The following is a 14,909-nucleotide window of genomic DNA, read 5'->3' on the forward strand; positions in this document are numbered from 1 at the left end:
GAGAGACTCAATGTCCCAAATCCAAGCAGGTCATAAACACACAGGGGAGGAAGAAAGGGGCAGGACTATACAATGAGCTGTTGGAGTCATCCTGGTATTACAATGTTTGGTTTATATTTAAAAAAAATTTCCTTTACTTCCCTCTCCCTTTTAGACTCAGAGACTTTAAGGTCAGAAGGGACCAGTGTGATCATCTAATCCGACCTGCTGCACCTTGCAGGCCAAAAGACGCCACCCACCCACTCCTGTAATAGACCTCTAAGGGGAGGCAGCTCTGTGCACTGCCCCCACCCCAGGCAGTGCATGGAGGCCCTCTGCTCCACTCCCCCAATGGGTGTGCAGAGATGTGCCAGCAGCACTAAGGTGGCTCCCTGCCCACTCTGCCTCCGTCCCTTTGTGCCACTCCCAGAAGTGGCTGGCATGTCCCGGCATCCCCTGGGGCAGGGTGTGTGTGTGTCTCCATGCGCTGTCCCTGCCCCAAATACCAACTCCACAGCTCCCATTGGCCAGGAACTGCAGCCAATGGGAGCTCTGGGGGCAGTGCCTACAGGCAGCGGCACACGGAGATCCCCTGGCCCTGCCCACCTAGGAGCTGCTGCCAGAGGGTTGTGTGTACTGGTCACTTTGGGAGCTGCAGTGCCCGGGGTAAGCAACACCCCTCCAGCACCCCAACCCCCTCCCCCAGCACAGAGCCTGCACCCACACCAAAATTTCCTCCCATAGCTTTGCTTGTCTTCCTTTCACCCAGAACCATCCTTCTTCTCCTGTGCTGCAAGTAGCCATCCCTGGGAAACCAAGAGGCAGGCACAGGATTCTACCTCCCAGCAGACAACCACACCTCCCCAGGCTTTGCAGAATGAATGGTGGCACTCTACTAACCCCACTTAGCCGCACTGAGGTGCTTAGCTTCTGCTGTGCCTTCCTCAGCATGACTTTCCTCTTTTGCCCCATTCCTGCCTCACTTCCTCCTTTGGCAAGTCACGCAAAGGAGGCCAGCAGGAAGAGCCGGCCTCCTTAGGCCAAACTCCCAGGGCAGAGGAGGCCAAGCCACAAGGCTTCAAAAGGTGACTGGCCTAGATCCTCTAGCTTTCCGTTGCTGATGCCAAGGCTTTTTCTCAGCTCATTTCACCACCTGCTGTCATGCAAGGGTTGGGGTTATTACAGGGACAGGGCAATCGCAGCAGTAGGAGCGCCTTGCTGGACAGCTAGGGGAGCTGGGAAAAGTAAGCCATCACCTTTCTGCCTGGTTTTGAACCAGAGGCCTTTTGCATGTTAGGCAAACATGATAACCACTACACTATAGAAACTCTGTTGCAGTGCTTTGCCTCTCCCTTCATAAGAACATTAGAATGGCCATACTGGGTCAGCCCAAAGGTCCATCCAACCAAGTATCCTGTCTGCCAACAGTGGCCAATGCCAGGTGCCCCAGAGGGAGTGAACCTAACAGGTAATGATCAAGTGATCTCTCGCCTGCCAGCCATCTCCACCCTCTGAAAAACAGAGGCTAGGGATACCATTCCTTACCCGTCCTGGCTAATAGCCATTAATGGACTTAACCTCCATTAATTTATCTGCAAAAAGAACGAGGAGTACTTGTGGCACCTTAGAGACTAACAAATTTATTTGAGCATAAGCTTTTGTGGGCTAAAACCCACTTCATTGGATGCATGCACTGGAAAATACAGTAGGAAGATATATATATATACACACAGAGAACATGAAAAAATGAGTGTTGCCATACACACTATAACGAGAGTGATCAGTTAAGGTGAGCTATTATCAGCAGGAGAAAAAAGACACTTTTGTAGTGATCATCAGGATGGCCCATTTCCAACAGTTGACAAGAAGGTGTGAGTAACAGTAGGGGGAAAAATAAACATGGGGAAACAGTTTTACTTTGTGTAATGACCCATCCACTCCCAGTCTTTATTCAAACCTAATTTAATGGTGTCCAGTTTGCAAATTAATTCCAATTCAGCAGTCTTTTGCTGGAGTCTGTTTTTGAAGTTTTTTTGTTGTAATATTACGACTTTTAGGTCTGTAATTGAGTGACCAGGGAGATTGAAGTGTTCTCTGACTGGTTTTTGAATGTTATAATTCTTGACATCTGATTTGTGTCCATTTATTTTTTTACATACAGACTGTCCGGTTTGGCCAATGTACATGGCAGAGGGGCATTGCTGGCACATGATGGCATATATCACATTGGTAGATGTGCAGGTGAACGAGCCTCTGATAGTATGGCTGATGTGATTAAGTCCTATGATGGTGTCTCCTGAATAGATATGTGGACAGAGTTGGCAATGAGCTTTGTTGCAAGGATAGGTTCCTGGGTTAGTGTTTTTGTTGTGTGGTTGCTGGTAAGTATTTGCTTCAGGTTGGGGGGCTGTCTGTAAGCAAGGACTGGCCTGTCTCCCAAGATCTGTGAGAGTGCGGGATCGTCCTTCAAGATAGGTTGTAGATCATTGATGATGCACTGGAGAGGTTTTAGTTGGAGGCTGAAGGTGACGGCTAGTGGCGTTCTGCTACTTTCTTTGTTGGGCCTGTCCTGTAGTAGGTGACTTCTGGGTACTCTTCTGGCTCTGTTAATCTATTTCTTCACTTCAGCAGGTGGGTACTGTAGTTGTAAGAATTCTTGATAGAGATCTTGTAGGTGTTTGTCTCTGTCTGAGGTGTTGGAGCAAATGCGATTGTATCGTAGAGCTTGGCTGTAGACAATGGATCATGTGGTGTTGTCTGGGTGAAAGCTGGAGGCATGTAGGTAAAGTATAGCGGTCAGTAGGTTTCCGGTAAAGGGTGGTGTTTATGTGACCATCGCTTATTAGCACTGTCGTGTCCAGGAAGTGGATCTCTTCTGTGGACTGGTCCAGGCTGAGGTTGATGGTGGGATGGAAATTGTTGAAATCATGGTGGAATTCCTCAAGGGCTTCTTTTCCATGGGTACAGATGATGAAGATGTCATCAGTGTAGAGCAAGTAGAGATGGGGCATTAGGGGATGAGAGCTGAGGAAGCACTGATCTAAGTCAGCCATAAAAATGTTGGCATACTGTGGGGCCATGTGAGTACCCATAGCAGTGCCGCTGACTTGAAGGTATACATTGTCCCCAAATGTGAAATAGTTATGGGTGAGGACAAAGTCGCGAAGTTCAGCCACCAGGTTTGCCATGACATTATCGGGGATACTGTTCCTGATGGCTTGTAGTCCATCTGGGATGTATTAACAGGTGTGTTGTGAGCAAGACACGAGAAGTCATTCTTCCGCTCTACTCTGCTCTGGTTAGGCCTCAGCTGGAGTATTGTGTCCAGTTCTGGGCACCGCATTTCAAGAAAGATGTGGAGAAATTGGAAAGGGTCCAGAGAAGAGCAACAAGAATGATTAAAGGTCTTGAGAACATGACCTATGAAGCAAGGCTGAAAGAATTGGGTTTGTTTAGTTTGGAAAAGAGAAGACTGAGAGGGGACATGATAGCAGTTTTCAGGTATCTAAAAGGGTGTCATAAGGAGGAGGGAGAAAACTTGTTCACCTTAGCCTCTGAGGCTAGAACAAGAAGCAATGGGCTTAAACTGCAGCAAGGGAGGTCTAGGTTGGACATTAGGAAAAAGTTCCTAACTGTCAGGGTGGTTAAACACTGGAATAAATTGCCTAGGGAGGTTGTGGAATCTCCATCTCTGGAGATATTTAAGAGTAGGTTAGATAAATGTCTATCAGGGATGGTCTAGACAGTATTTGGTCCTGCCATGCGGGCAGGGGACTGGACTCGATGACCTCTCGAGGTCCCTTCCAGTCCTAGAATCTATGAATCTATGAATCTTTGTGTGGAATGTTGGTTTAGAGGCTTCTACATCCATAGTGGCCAGGATGGTGTTTTCTGAAAGATCACCAATGGATTGTAGTTTCCTCAGGAAGTGACAGTCAGTGGTGTCTCGAAGATAGCTAGGAGTGCTAGTAGCGTAGGGCCTGAGGAGGGAGACTATATAGCCAGACAATCCTGCTGTCAGGGTGCCAATGCCTGAGATGATGGGGCATCCAGGATTTCCAGGTTTATGGATCTTGGGTAGCAGAGAGAATACCCCTGGTCAGGGTTCTAGGGGTGTGCAGATTTGTTCTTGTTCTTTTTCAGGGAGTTTCTTGAGCAGATGGCGTAGTTTCTTTTAATAACCCTCAGTGGAACCAGAGGGTAATGGCTTGTAGAATGTGGTGTTAGAGAGCTGCCTAGCAGTCTCTCGTTCATATTCCGACCTATTCATGATGACGACAGCACCTCCTTTGTCAGTTTTTTTATTATGATGTCAGAGTTGTTTCTCAAATAAATTTGTTACTCTCTAAGGTGCCACAAGTACTCCTCGTTTGTTTTGCTGATACAGACTAACACGGCTACCACTCTGAAACCTATTAATTTATCTAGTTCTCTTTTAAACACTGTTATAGTCCTAGCCTTCACAACCTCCTCAGGCAAGGAGTTTGACATGTTGACTGCGTGCTGTGTGAAGAAGAACCTCCTTTTATTTGTTTAAACCTGCTGTCTATTAATTTCATTTCATGGCCCCTAGTTCTTATATTATGGGAAGAAGTAAATAACTTTTCCTTATTCACTTTATCCACACCACTCATTATTTTATATAACTTTATCATATCCCCCCTTAGTCTCCTCTTTTCCAAGCTGAAAAGTCCTAGTCTCTTTAATCTCTCCTCAATGGTACCTGTTCCAAACTCTAATCATTTTAGTTGCCCTTCTCTGAACCATTTCTAATGCCAGTATATCTTTTTTGAAATGAGGATACCACATCTGTACGCAGTATTCAAGATGCGGGTGTACCATGGATTTATATAAGGGCAATAAGATATTTTCCATCTTATTCTCTATCCTTTTTTTAATGATTCCTAGCATCCTGTTTGCTTTTTTGACTGCCGCTGCACACTGCATGGTCGTCTTCAGAGAACTATCCATGACGACTCCAAGATCTCTTTCCTGATTAGTTGTAGCTAAATTAGCCCCCATCATATTGTATGTATAGTTGGGGTTATTTTTTCCAATGTGCATTACTTGACATTTATCCACATTAAATTTCATTTGCCATTTTGTTGCCCAATCACTTAGTTTTGTGAGATCTCTTTGAAGTTCTTCACAGTCTGCATTGGTCTTAACTACCTTGAGCAGTTTAGTATGGTCTGCAAACTTTGCCACCTCACTGTTTACCCCTTTCTCCAGATCATTTATGAATAAGTTGAATAGGATTGGTCCTAGGACTGACCACTGGAGAACACCACTAGTTACCCCTCTCCATTCTGAACACACTGATGGGTGAACCTGGAGAAAGTGGTGGGAGCCCTTCGATAGGTCAGCTGGTAGAGCAAAGGACTGGAGCCGGCAGTGAGGAAGTCATCCTTACGTTGGCCTTGTGACTCCAGCTTGAAGGAGAGCTTCTTTTTCTTCCCCTTGCTGAGAAAGAGCAAGAGAAGAAAGAAAGGTCAGGTGGGCCAACTCGGTGCACAAGTCCATGCTGTCTTTTCTTGCTTGGGAGCCCAAAATGAGGGATTCGTGGTGGGTAAAGGCACTGCTATGCTTCCAGAAAACAGCCCACCACTGCACACAAAGAGCATGCTAACACCTGGGATTGAACCAGGGACCTCTAGATCTTCAGTCTAACACGCTCTTGACTGAGCTACTTCAGCACCTGAAAGGTGCATTTTTTGGTCTGCTGCTTCTCTGTCTGGGATGTTTCTGTCAGCCATGGGACACAAAAAGGGCATCATTGCGAGCACCCATGAAGGCAAGATGAATTTTTGCCTGCCTTGCTCAGCGTGACTTGCTTCCTCACCCCATTCCTGCCTTAGATCCTGGGTTACCTGGTGGCTGAAGGTGGTCCATTGTCTCAAGGTGTGCCAGAGCCTGACACAGTGCCCCTGGACAGCCTTTGCTCTGCACATGCCAGATGTGCACATTTGCAAATACTTTAAAGCTCCTGTCAGTAAGTTCTGAGGACAGTTGCTCACCTTCAGAGGAAACTCCCTAAAATCGACCTGTCTCACCCAGTAGTACATTTACCTCTGTTCAGACTGAGCCGGGGGGGGGGGGTTCGCTGCTGTGGCCGCCGCTACTATGAGGGCAGCCACTGTTGCGGACGAACCCATCCTGCAAGCACCTTCCACCTAGCCACCCACTGAAAAACCTGTAGGATGTATGGTGTGAGTAGAAGAACACTGGAGGAGGGGCTTCCTAATCTCCTCCCCCTTCCGCCACCATCAGCCATCTCATACCCAGTGCTGCATCCAGTGGGGTAAAAAAAAATACGGCCATATCTGAAGAGTCGGTTGCATTCTTTGTGGTTGCCCCGCCATTCCCCTCGAGCCTGACCTGCCCTCCAGCTCAGCAACCTGCAGAAAATTGAAAAACAAAAAAGTAGAGCTGTAAAAGTCTTGAAAGCCCACCAGGCTCAACCCCTCTTCTAATATGGCAGAAAAGCCACACTTTTCCTAACTAAGTAGGGTCATTCCATTGCCCCACAAGAAGTGGAAGGCCATCGTGTTTGGTCTCAGCAGCAGTTGTGGAGCAGGGTGAAATACATAGCTAATGAAATTCCCTGTGGCCAAAAGATAGGTCTTGAACATCACAACTTTGTAGGCTAATGACAAGATCCAATTACGCCACTGGCCGAACCGTTCTTCACAGGCCAGCAACTGCTTCTCCCAGTTCGCTTTACCCACCCCATCCCTGACCGAACGCTAGAAGGCCCAGCTCATCAACCTGCCCACTCTTGCAGCCCTCCTCTTCTGCACTGACTGATAGGGAGGAGTATTAAGCCTCCCTCCCTTAGGCCCACCCTTCAGCATTCCTGGGAAACATGAACACTGCCCAAGTGATTTGGGGCCAATAGGGCTGCCTCCTAGGTCAGGCTGCAGTACAGCTTCAGGACTGAGAGGAAATGCAGCTCGCATCCCTATCTACAGGACTGCAGGCACAGCCAGCCTTCTGGATCAAACGTCCACTCTTGCGCTCAAGTCACAACAGCTAGCGGGCAAAAGACAGGATCCCAAGTCATTTGAGAGAGCAAGATGAAGCTTTGGAAATCCCAGTATGGTTAGCTGGCAACCAAAGGACCCCAAGGTCCCACTGAGACTTGAACTTACATTGCAGGATTTAAAGCCCTGAGTGATGGCCCTTACCCCATAGGGCAGGCAGGGAACAGCTTGTGTTCTGCTCACTTCTGCTGTGGAAGAGCCTGGGTGGACAATTTTTCCCTCCCTTGCTCAAGGCCTCTCTGGCCTCTCTGGCCAGCCCTGTATTTGCTCAACAAGTCGGCATGCAGCGGTTTCCTGTAGACCCACAGGCCTTTTTTCCTCCAGACTTTGAGGCAAGTGAGAATGCAAGGAAGTTGCCCCTTTGGTCCCTGGCAGTAAATGGTCCTTCCTAGGAAATCCCAAGTCCTGAAAAGAAAAAAAGTAATGTCAGGGAATGTACCTAAGAGATGCCTCTTGAGGGAAAGCACAGAAGGAAAGGATCCCTTCTTCACCTGACCAGGGACTTAAACCCTGGGCCTTCAGATTAAAAGTCTGATACTCTACTAACTGAGCTAGCCAGGCTCACATAAGAAAGGAGCAAGTTTGGTGCAGAAGAGAAACTAGTCAAGAAAAAGAAGGCAGGAAACCATACAGAAAACTTGCTACTCTCGCTGTCTTATCAGCCCTAGCCCCAGCCTGCTCCTCCATCCGCTTCCCTGAGACCTTCTTCTTCTTTCAGTTAAATATCGGATCCAGGAGAAAACATGGTTATATAAAGCAAAAGGAAATCACAGACAGAAATGCCATTGGAAATACCAAAAAAAAAAAAAAAAAAAGGAACATTCAATCCCCATCACATTATGGTATCTGGGCCAATCCTTCATTGAGAGCACCTGCTAATGTCCCTATGTGCTTATGAGAAACCTAAAGGAACTGATACCAATGCCTGAACATGAAACACAACTGCTCCCACTTGCTGCAGTAAGACCCTTTCCCTGTCCTCAATCAGAGACCAGCAGGATGGAGTCAAGGCCCATCCAGATCCCAGAGACCAGCCCACGCCCACCTCCATTCTGCTGCTGACTCACAGTGTTTTTCCACCACGGCCAGCCGTTTAAGGGCCACAGAAACCTGGTTAGCCACTATTACGGGGAACTGCCTTCGTCGCTGAAGATGCTCCTCATGGCAGCTCTGCCAAAGGGGATACAATGCTATGGCATTGATTAGGCGCAGTGTATCCCATGATCTGGAGTCGGTTGCATTCTTTGTGGTTGCCCTTCCATTCCCCTAGGGCCTGACCTGCCCTCCAGCTCAGCCACCTGCTGAAAATTGAAAAACACAAGAGTAGAGCGTAAAAGGCTTCAAAGCCCACCGTGCCCAACCCCCACATCTCGGTACTTAAAGGGCACCCATGCCATTTGCGAATACTTTAAGGCTCTTGTCAGTAAGATCTGGGGACAGTTGCTCACCTTCAGAGGAACCTCCCTAAAATTGTCCTGTCTCTCTCTGTGGTACTTTGTCCTCCATACGGACCGAGCCGAAGGGGGGTCTCGCTGCTGTGGCCAACGCTGCTGTAAGGTTGGCCACTGTTTCCGCTGAAATCAGTGAGGGCATTATTGGTGGACTTTGTGCTCGTAGCACTGTTTATCGCTATATTAGTGTGTATGGTCCCCAGTAAAGGTGTGAAAGGAAAGATCTCTGGAAGGAACTGGCTCCCTTCCTCTGGACCTCATGGTGTTTGGTGTTTTTTTGAGGGGGATTTTAATCGTGTCAGCCAGCCTGAGGACCGCTGGTCCTGTTTTCCCAACTATCAGAGGAAACTCTTTTATGATGAGCACTACCTGGCACAGGTCTGTAGCGAGGTCGGTTTAGAGGATGTGTTTCTCTGTAGTGGAACCAGCCTCCTATTCCTCTAATCCAAGCTCACACTATCCGCAAATGGGGTACACCTTTCTGTGGGGACAGGCCAGGAGTCGCATGTAGGAATGTGTTGTTCCCGAATCGTCTGCCAGCGTGAACGGCAAACTGTTCCCTTGGTAACGAGGCAGGAATGACCTTGTCCTAGCGCCTATGTTTGGAAAACTTATTGGCTAACCTGACATCATTTTTGCAGCTGGTGTTTACGCGCTTAAGAGATGGGTTTGTAATCTTATGCTCATGTATACTGCCTGCCTTCTGAATGGGCAAGAATGTAACCACTCAGATAAGTTGTAAACAAAGTAAGGAGAAGAATAAAAACCCCAGGAAAAGTTTTCCTGGGAGGCTTTTGCAGGAGGCTTGTAAAGCTCTCTGGCTACCAACAAACCTGGTGTTCTGTTTCCTTTCCTGTGTCGTCACCACAGCAGCTGGTGACCCCGCCGTGATACCCCTCTACTCACCGGCTGGATACGCCGAGCGCGCCCGCGGCTGCTTGCCGCCCCTTATTCGTGAGTATGGGGGGGAAACTTTCCAGTGCCCAGAAGGAGCACGCAAGAGAGTTACAAAAGATTATACGGCAGCGATCATGTGTCGCTGTCCCGGTCGCTCATATTGAGGACCTTCTAAGGGAAATAGATCACCAGTGCCCCTGGTATCCAGACTGCGGGTCATTACAGCTTTCTGATTGGATACGGATTGGGATCACCTTGTATAGTGAACCCCGTGCCCCAGTTCAGCACCTGCTGCTCTGGCAGCGTTGTAAGGAGGCGCTGGAGGAGTTCGGCCCCGATGGCCTTAAGCCGGTTTCCCCCTTGCCCCCAGGTGATGGGCCACCCCCCTCCTGCCCGCAGCTGACCCCCCCTGCGCCGCCGCCCGTGGCGGCGCCCCCCTGCCCACCGGTCAGGCGGGGGGGCGCTGTCGCCGCGGCGGTGCAGCCAGTGCGCGAGGCCGGTCTCTTGACCGGCGGGGAATCCAGCCGTGGGTTCGAGGCGTTTCTCGTCTCTAGGCGGGATAATGGAAACGGGGGGCGGGTAGTGAACTGGGAGGCTCTCCCCTACTCGGTTTTGCACGAGCTCCGGGGGATCTTGAAAGGTGTGTCAAACGGTTATCACTTGCTCCCCCAAGATTGGAAAGACGTGTCGCATGGTGCTGTCTCCCGCGCAATACGTTGTGTGGGATAGCGAGTACCAGCGAGAGGCGCTTGCAGCAGCAGCACAAGGTGGGGGGGCCTATCTCGCTGAGCAGTTATATGGCACAGGGCAGTTTTTGAGCATCCCCCAGCAGGCGGAGGGCACGCCCCAGGCAGCTTATCCCTGGTGGTCTAGTGGTTAGGATTCGGCTCTCTCACCGCCGCGGCCCGAGTCCGTGGGCGGATGATGGAGGGGGCTACACCTCAATCTGTGGGGCCGTGATTTATTAACGCAGTTAATTGCGACCATCCATATTGATGATTAGGCGTACGGCCCTCCCCCTCCGTTGGCTCACTGACGAGCCCGTATGGGTTGCGCAGTGGCCGCTTCCTCTGGAAAAGCTGGAGGCCCTCCAGCACTTGGTTAATGACCAGCTGCAGGCAGGACATTTGGAGGAGTCCACTAGCCCCTTTAATACCCCCGTGTTTGTAAGCACAAAAGAAATTCCTGTAATAGGATCCTATTAGGCCATAATTCCCTCTGTTCTCTGTGTAATTCTCTGTTAGAGTGTCAGCAGGCAGATGGGTGGGTCTCTGGTAAAACCCTCTAAGGATAGCCCTTTGAATTATATGTTAAGTAAAAGGCAATCAAAAGACTGGAAAAGTCAATTGTGTCCCTTTTTAAGTAAGAATCTTTAAGCTGTGGATAGCTTTGAATCTGGAAGCAAGCCAGAAAGCATCTGTATTAATGCAATTTTCTAACTAATAAGGTAGAAGCCACTGAAACCTGGGCTGCCTATGAAACAAATACAAGGAAACATTTTAAGCAATGACTGACTGCCCAGAAGGGGTAGACCTCTGTTCTTTTGTTTTTCAGATCATCAGAGAAAACGGATGCCAGCTGAACAGCATTCAATGTACCATGCATTTACTGGTACAATAGGAATTATTTTTGTGTTTTATGGCAAAAATTGTTGTTAAGAATTGCATACCAACAGTCTTTGGAAACAAGGAAATGGAAGGTTAACCCACTCCCCATATTGCCCATGGGATCCTTCTGGCTACCTCAGATTTCTAGCCAGAGGGCTGGGGAGGGAGGAAAGCAATTAGACACCTGAGGCTGTACCGAGTGCACTCCTCAAAAGTGGGTGTGCTTGTCCCGGTTTGTTGCTCCAAAGCTCTGTAATAAAGTTATTTTACTGGAAGAGTGAAGGTTTCCTTTGTAGGTTAAAAGAAGCTGAGAAAGGGAGAAGAGGAAAAAGCACAGAATGAGTTAACTGAGAGGAAAATACAGCTTGCAGGCTCATCCAAGGTCACAGCCAAAACTTGGCTGACTCCCAAGACAAGGGGGGGGCTTGAATGTGCCCGAGCAACAATGAAATTTGCAAAACACTGCCAGGCATTAATGAAATGTGCTAGGTTTCTTTTCTCACAGATAAAAGAAGTGCTATCCAAAGACCCTAGCACCCCTGCCATTAATTGAAACCAGGAAACTGAGTCTATGTAAAATCCATCAACGAAAGACTGCTTTGGCTCCATGCTGGAAAGGCCCTTTCCAAGTCCTGTTAACCACCAACACTGCTGTGAAGTGCCAAGGACTGACTGCCTGGACCCATGCTTTTCACTGCAAAAAGACCCCTCCACCTCGGGAGGACTTTCTGACTGATGATAAGCCTATTTCTCCTTCTAGTTCTGCTGTGCCATCTGGACAGCAGGAAAAAGGAAAAAAAGACAAGGTGAAGTGCTAGTAACCTCTCCCTTGTCCACTGACAGACCTACTGTTGCTTTGAATTTTTCGAGAAGACACAAAACCATTACAGGGTGATGTGCTAGTAACCTCTCCCCTGTATGATGCTAAACCACACTGTTTCAGGAAAAGAGAAGAAGGAACATTTGCTTCATTGAAACCACAAAGTCCAGGGATTCCTGACTACAAAAGACATTAAGAACTGACCCTGGTGAAGAAATAAAGAATTATAACCTGGAAAAAAAGAAATTTGTGGGACCCATGCTTGGGAATGTGGTATTGATTGGATTTTGGGGTTTATTCTACAGGCTGCGCCCTGTGTTTTGGATAAGTCCTTCAGCATGTATTGCCCTCCCTAATTGGATTTTAAATGATAAGTACCAAAGGCACCTTGTTGCCATTGCCCCTGCCATCTTATCCATTACACTATTACCCCTGTAACACATCCAAATACAGACAATGACCCAGAAGTTGCTGACAGAGATGGTATTGAATATCACTAAGGCTGGGAAAGCATTGCAGTGGGATCTAGCATGTTCAGACATTCAGGATTTCCGGAATGACTAGCTAATGGCCATTCAAAATGATCTAGAGCATTAGGCTTGGCCCACTGCCCTTACAGACACATCAGGAGTACCATCTGATCTGTGGCCATGGAGACATACTTGGAGACTTTCCGGGTGGAAGTGCAGACGTTCTCAGTGCTCCTTCCAAGCATGTGGACCGGTTGAGGGGGTGTGGGCTCCCACATACCGAATCCTGCCGGGTCCATGGGGAGGATGCATGTGGGATTGGGTAATTCACCAAGACATCTGGGAAATTAGACTACCTGGTATGCCCAGTTAATTTTAGTCAGTGCTCCTGGGATTACACCTGACAGGACACTTACTTTTTCAAGCTAATGACTGCTGTGTGTATGTTAATGACACCACATTACAAGACATTTGGGTCCACCTGGCAGAAGTATTAAATCAATCTGATTTCTGCCTGGCCGTTGCCCCAGACATGCAAGGTCTGTTAAGTACTTGCCTTGTTCCTATCTGTAAACCACCCAGCAACATCTGGGGTGTGAGACAGTGAAAGAAATGTGTTGTTTTAAGCCTACTGATAATAGTAATTGCATGCAATAGCAAATTGATATGCTGAAATGTTAGGTTTAAGCCATCCGCCAGGATGTTTTTCCTCCTTGGTGGGATTATATCTAGTCATAACCACCCTTAGAGTGGATAAAGACCCTTTTATAGTATGGGGTCTTAGTTTTGATTTTTGGCGTTTTGCTTTGCTGCTTTGTTTAATGTTTACCCAATCTAGTGGCATTGTGTATACTACCCTGCAAAGGTGCTTTGTCTAAACACCGCATATATAATAAAATAGGGGGGGGATGTAGGAATGTGTTGTTCCCGAATCGTCTGCCAGCGTGAACGGCAAACTGTTCCCTTGGTAACGAGGCAGGAATGACCTTGTCCTAGCACCTATGTTTGGAAAACTTATTGGCTAACCTGACATCATTTTTGCAGCTGGTGTTTACGCGCTTAAGAGATGGGTTTGTAATCTTATGCTCATGTATACTGCCTGCCTTCTGAATGGGCAAGAATGTAACCACTCAGATAAGTTGTAAACAAAGTAAGGAGAAGAATAAAAACCCCAGGAAAAGTTTCCTGGGAGGCTTTTGCAGGAGGCTTGTAAAGCTCTCTGGCTACCAACAAACCTGGTGTTCTGTTTCCTTTCCTGCATCGTCACCACAGCAGTCGCATTGAGTGGATTTTTGTGAAAGAGCACATCGACAGTCCAGTGCAGGGTAGCACCAATGGACTGTTCCAATCATGCAGCACTCACCATGTGTCTCAATGTGGGCAATATCCTGGCCCATAGCAGAGGATATTGGAAGCTGAACATCCACAGCTTGCAAGACAAAGGGGGAGGGTGGTGAGGCCTGGCGGTGTTGGCAGAATGGGAAAGCATCAGAGGGTTCTATGTCAAGCAGGGGGATTGGTGGGAGTTGGTGAAGGAGGAGTTGGTGCCTTTGTTCCAGCAGCCCGGCAAACACCTCAAAGTTAAAGAATACCAATGGTGTTAAGTCCTGCAGCGTTGCCTGTGGGATTTCTACAAGACCATCCAGACAGGTGAGGTAGTCAACGTGTGCCTGTATGACTGTATCAAGCGACAGCTGGACAAGTTCCAGGAGATGAGGCTGCAGTGGGCCCGATTTGAGTGGGACCACCGAGTGAAGGGAGGGGTGGCCTCCACGGACATTTTTGCAGCCTGCAGAGAACAGAGACAATGCAAGATGATGCAGGGACTCAGGGCGGGACCCATGGATCCAGTAGTGCAGGACCACAGTAGAATGTTGGCCATCATGGAGGCCTATAATGGGGAGCTATTCTAGGGCCGGGATATTGCTCAGCAGGTGCAGGAGCAGTTTCTCTCCTTATCTGGGGACTGCTGTCAGGAGATGACCGGGGGAGTTTCCTGGAGCCCATGCAGGAACATGAGGTGAGAGAAGCAATTTTGTCCTTGAGGACCAGCACATCTCCTGGCCCGGACAGTCTGCCCCCAGAGCTCTACTGGGAACTGCTGGAGCCTCTGACACCAGTGTTGATGAACGTCTTCAACAGCTCCCTGTACCAGTAGGCACTGAGTCCATCACAATACGATGCTATCCTGGTATTGCTGGCCAAGATGGGAGACCTGACTGACATCTGAAATTGGAGGCCCACTGCTCTGTTTAATCCTGTCTACAAGATCTTGGCCCAAGTACTCGAGAGGAGGCTGGGAGAGGTAGCAGACCATCTGATGCATTGTAGCCCATCCAATGCAGTGCGAGGTCGAACAGTCACAGACTCCTTATGCAGTGTGCGGGAGATCTGCGAATGTGCACACCAGAAGCAGTGGGAAGGTCACTTGTTGGCTCTGGATAAATCCAAGGCCTTTGACTGAGTCAACCTGCACTATTTCTGGCAAGTGCTCAAACACTATGGAGTTCCAGGGAACTTTATTGGATGGCTGCAGGCCTCGGTCTGCCCATTGGTGAATGGTTGGCTAGGGAACAAAATCCCTGTGCACACGGGCGTATGACAGGGTTGTCACTTGAGCCCCTTCTGTGCATGCTCTCTTT

At 48.5% G+C, this 14,909-nt stretch overlaps 1 non-coding gene and 1 pseudogene across 1 annotated transcript; both read right to left on the bottom strand.

Moving 5' to 3' along the window:
• The window catches only part of LOC112124981, a 573,457-nt pseudogene that overhangs the window by 454,724 nt on the left and 103,824 nt on the right, over positions 1–14,909 (bottom strand).
• On the bottom strand, positions 1,235–1,307 carry TRNAV-AAC. Its single transcript has one exon. It is a non-coding gene; the product is annotated as a tRNA-Val (tRNA).

Source organism: Terrapene carolina, unplaced genomic scaffold (genome assembly GCF_002925995.2).
Source record: "Terrapene carolina triunguis isolate 2854851 unplaced genomic scaffold, T_m_triunguis-2.0 Scaffold638, whole genome shotgun sequence".
In the NCBI taxonomy this organism is placed as follows: Eukaryota; Metazoa; Chordata; order Testudines; family Emydidae; genus Terrapene; species Terrapene triunguis.